Source organism: Myotis davidii, unplaced genomic scaffold, assembly GCF_000327345.1.
Source record: "Myotis davidii unplaced genomic scaffold, ASM32734v1 scaffold226, whole genome shotgun sequence".
NCBI lineage: Eukaryota > Metazoa > Chordata > Mammalia > Chiroptera > Vespertilionidae > Myotis > Myotis davidii.
Window position 1 is genome coordinate 518114 of NW_006297224.1, and position 5413 is coordinate 523526.

Consider the following 5413-nt stretch of genomic DNA (forward strand, 5'->3'; position numbering starts at 1 on the left):
TGCAGTTCGCCCAGATTAGGTTCTGATTGGTCAGTTTCTACACCAGAGAGTGTCAAAAGCTCTGCCTCCTAGGCAGTCATTGGCTCCTCGCACTTCACCCAGATTTGGTTCTGATTGGTCAGTTTCTATGCCAGTCAGCGTAAAATCTTTAAGGAAAAAATAAGTAAGGTTGTCTGAAATCTACCTTTACTTTCAGTATATCTGTTCACTGGTCAATACAATCAAGCAGTCTACTTTAGTCACACAGATACATTTAAAAATCCATCAACTAAAAAAAAACAATTCCATTAACTCGCCTGATGTTTTTCAATACCCTTTTCAAACCTGAGTGATTCTGAAACAGCGTTAAGTGTGCCGGTCCATGTCATCATGGCTGCCATAGAGCAAACCTGTAAGCCCAGCAAGTTTAACTCAATTCTGTAGGACTTTCACAACTGCAGTGTACACCATGAAACACAAGTTTATCCTCAGAGCTGCTGACGCTCCTCACTGCCTCCCCATTTCCTGTAATCATTCTTGCTCCACTGGCTCCCTGATCTCTTCCTCCAAATAGGCACGAAGCTCCATAGTTGAATCTGAAAAAGTTTTAAACCATCTACAGGCCCTCCTGCCTTTTATAACTGCCTCTATTTCCCTCTGACCTCTTACTGACAAACACCAAAAGGAAAAGCTACTGTAAAAGATGGTACAATGAACAAGCCCTGAAGTCTGGCCATAGGATCTCTTGCTTAAATTTTATTTCTAAATGTGATGCCTTCATTTCACATTAGTAAAATAAAATGTTGGCTAAGATGAGTCCATTAGTTTTTTGACCAACAAAGGTCCATTCAGTTATTTGATCAAGAGAAAAATATATGCATCTGTAGTAGGTACCCTGCTGTGACTTAAGACACTTACATCATGACTAGTTAAATCATAATGGGTTCCACTTAACAGAGATAACTTTCTTAATAGACTATACTTCAAAAATACATACTATTGTACATAGGGAGCAGTCACTGTGAGAACACACAGGCAACACAAACAGCCTTACTGGAAACTTTTTCATCAATGCTTATATCCTAAAAATCCAAATATTCTCTATGAGAGCTATATTTTTATTTCAAGATATTTCTATGGCCCTAGCTGATTTGACTCAGTGGATAGAGCATCGGCCTGCAGACTGAAGGGTCCCAGGTTAGATTCTGGTCAAGAGCACATACCTTAGTTGCAGGCTCTTCCCTGGCCCAGGCCCTGGTCAGGGCTTGTGCAGGAGGCAACCAATCAATGTGTTTCTCTCACATCGATATTTTTCTCTCTCTCTTTCCCTCTCTTCCACTCTCTCTAAAAATCAATGGGAAAATATCCTCCTCAGGTGAGGATTAAAAAAAAAATCCATCCATCAAATAATGTTCTCTTCCATTCTCTCTAAAAATCAATGGAAAAATATCCTCAGGTGAGGATTAAAATATATATATACATATAATATATATTCATGTTCTATAAATTTCTTTGTTTACTACTTTGTAAGTAAGGAATCTGTGGAAAGAAAACTTAGAAGACAAGAAAAATACATGCTACTTTTTTACTTCAATGCAATTTAAAACTAGGTATGATTTGAAAGCAGTGATTCTTTTAGAAGGTGCATTCCGTTCACACTAAATTGGACCATATATGTCATCCAATAACTCTATCATTACAGTTGTGGGAAAGTGTTTTAAAATTATACATCGAAGAAATAGTTCTGTTAAAATCTCTCTAACTGGGAACTAAATTAGCCGGAGTTGTTGTACAGAATGATAGCCTAGTAGAATTTCTCATTTTACAGAGGCTTACATACTATCATAGATATATACTATATACTAGGCAAGAAAATAAAGCCCTACAACTCTACAAATATTTTATTAGGCTGAATGTGAGATTAAAGTATAGGTGCAATGCACCACCAAAATTTATCCACTTGAACCATCTTTCCACAAAGACAAAAGGTAAAGTATAATTGTCAACTTTGGGCCAATCTGAGAGATTCAGCAAAATATTAAACAAGAGCACAGGCATTGTAACTAACGTTCTACTTTGAACTGGTCCTCTTAAAAACATCGTGGCTTCCAACATAATGCTAAAACACACAGATAATAAAATCAGCAAGGTACTCACTGCTGATGAAAAAAACATAAGAGTCTAAACTTTAAATAAGAATACTTAAGATGCTAAAAAAAAAAAAAAGTGACATGGGCATTGTGATATACCCCAGGACAAAAAGATTTCCATGGTTAAATAAGTTTCATACAATTTAAGTTCCCTCTTTAAAATTCCCACAACATGTTATAGCTTTAAAGACTCTCAAAAGTCCTGTAGTAAAGAAACATTGTTTAACTATGTTTAGCTCTGATTTTCTCTACTTTATTTAGCTATAGAGCCTTTCTTCATGCACTAATAAGTAACACTTACTGACTCTGTACTAAGGGTGCTTTATAGGAATTAAGATTTAATCCTCAAAACAACTCAGAGGTAAATTCTTATTATCTCCATTTTGCAGATGAGCAAACTAAGTCAGAAAAAGGTAAAATATCTTCCCCCAGGTCACACAGCTAGTAAAGTGGTGGAGCTGGGGTTTGAACCCAGGATGGCCTGGCTTCAGAGTCCATTACTAACCATTAGGCAATACTGTTTCTATGTAATATTCATTAGAATCTAAGAGACTGATTTCTTTCCCTGGAATTCTTATTAACAAATGCTGACATACAGTTTGTATCTATGCAAATAAATAAATAAATAAATAACACAGAGAAAAAGTGTGAGGAAATAGAAATTCTAATAGTTAACTCAGTTGTATTTTCCTGTAAGAGTATGAAGATTTCTTTTTTTGTCCAAACTCCCTTCAAAAAACTAACAGCAGTAACGAATACTTACTGAATACTTACACTCTGCAAGGTGTGTACTAAGTGCTATATGTGCATTAATTGCTCACTTTTCACCCCTTTGTAATGGGTATGATTATCTCCATTTTACTATGAGGAAATCAATGCAAATGTTAGCTGTTCTCAAATCACGGTCCATGAGGTCAAAGCTGTTCTAATAATACTAAAATGTCAGTTGCCTTTTTCACTATACTGCCTTTTGCACAATAGCAGAAAAGCAATGGTCATAAAACTACTGGCACCTTCACACAAATCGCGCAGTAGCAGCACTACGCTAGTGGTCACTATAGTCTCCACTCACAGTTTAACACAAGTCTGTTTTACTTTACACGAAGCTGTAGAAATTATTAATTTCATGAAGTCTCAACTCTTGAATACATATCTTAATATTCTGAGCGATGGCATGGGAAGTACACATTGAGAACTTTTCTGCACATCCAAGTAGTACAATGATGGCCTCAAGAAAAAGCACAAAATTGTTTGAATCATGACCTGATTCAACTGCTTTTTTCATGAAATATCTTATTACTTGAAAAAACGACTGAGTAATCCAACTATAGTTATTCAGATTTGGGTATTTAACATTTTCTCAAAAATAAATGAAGCCTGCCCTAACTGGTTTGGCTCAGTAGATAGAGCATCGGCCTGCGGATTGAAAGGTCCCAGGTTCGATTCCGGTCAAGGGCATGTACCTTGGTTGCGGACACATCCCCAGTAGGAGGTGTGCGGGAGGCAGCTGATCGATGTTTCTCTCATCGATGTTTCTAACTCTCTATCCCTCTCCCTTCCTCTCTGTAAAAAATCAATAAAATGTATTTTAAAAAATAATAAAAAAAATAAATGAAGCCTATCACTTTAAGGAAAATATCTGATAGTATTTGGTACCACTGATAGCATTTGACCTTTCAAGCAAAATTAGAATTTTAGAAAACTTCCACCCTATAAACTTCACAATTCACTAATATTTAAAGACTTCCAGGTTGGTGGTGATATTAATAGATGTGTATTTTTTTTAATTAGTTTAAAACTGAGCACAAACTCAATGCAGGGCAAAAAAATTAAAGGGGACGTTTGCTAGAAGCTTCTAGAAAGAAACTGTTTGTTCCTGTTTCAGGAAAGAGGTCAGGAGCCAGTCTTCTCTGAGCAGTGGGACATGTGGCTATGAAGCCTGAAACTACTGCAATAATTGTGATTCCCAAAGGGAAGCCAACCTCATGGTGATGCTGACACTGCCGAAGGCAGAAGAGAAGTGGAAAGAAATTAAGTCACCAGCAATGTAACGGAGCAGCTGGATTAAATCACTCCTGAAACCCAGCCTACTTCTGAACTACCCAACACATCCTCTTAACTGTGAAAACAATCTGAATTGGGCACTCTGTTACAACACAAAGAATCCTATTTTGTATTGCATGTAATCTATACTAATAAAAGGGTAATAAGCTAATTAGAGCAGATGTCTTCCGAATGTCCATCTGGACAAAGCCACAGTGGCTGTGAGGGCCTAAGGCCGGTGCTGTATGTGGGGGGAGGAGGGAGGAGAAGACCGGGCCGGTCCAGCGCTGTGGCCCCTTTAGCATAGGCAGCGAAGAAGGCGACACCACGCCCCCTTCTGCAAAGATGGTGCAAGACAGGCCGCAGTGCGGCCCGGTCCTAGTGCTGCCTCTTCTGCAGAGGCAGCCACAAAGGCAGCAGTGCAGGTCCGGTCCAGGCTCCCCACATCCGCAGAGGCTGGACAGGGTGCAACCTGCTCTGCATCAACCTCCTACAGCCCCTTTCTGAGCCTGCCTGGCCCCAGATCACCCCCTACCCACCAGTGGGCAGGAGGCGCTGACAGCGCTAAGAAGCAAGGGCCAAGGGCCGGCAGCTGCAGTGGCCAGCAGTGGCAGCAGCAGGGTGATGGGGGCAGTGCCTGAGTGCTCCTGAACCATGAGAGGGGGCAGGCCAGGTTGAAGGACCCCCCCTCCCCCCCCGGCCGCAGTGCACAAATTTTCGTGCACCGGGCCTCCAGTATTATTATATTCCGATCGTTTTTCTTGAATAATTGGTGTTTATTGCATGTAACATTATATTTAAAATCGTTTTTCTTGCGATATTAAGGTTTATTGCATGTGACATTATTATATTTAAGATCGTCTTTCTTGAAATATTAAAAAATAAATAAAAGTGAGTTATAGGAGACACACATATATAATATATATGACAGATGTACATATATATCATACATGCATATGCATATATACTAATTCATGATAATTTGTATGTTTGAAAATATTTTTTTCATTCTGTGATCTGTCTTGTAACTTTATATGTTATTATTAAATGTTGAGGTCCAGCCCCAGTAGGTCCAGGGGTTCCAAAGATGTGGATGGAGTCGGCGAAGAATGAAGGACACGGAGACAGCATTCAGTTGATCAGCAGCCTAGCCAGGATCTCTAGCCAGGATCTCCAGCCAAGTTCTGTCTTTTATTGTCTTGTTACATCTGTATTTATACCAGTTGATTTTAATCCTGTCA

General features: G+C 39.0%; 1 protein-coding gene across 1 annotated transcript in view; it reads right to left on the reverse strand.

The window, feature by feature from the left end:
• USP6NL (USP6 N-terminal like) overlaps positions 1-5413 on the reverse strand; it is a 169346-nt gene that overhangs the window by 50145 nt on the left and 113788 nt on the right. The gene's annotated exons all lie outside the window — the stretch shown is intronic.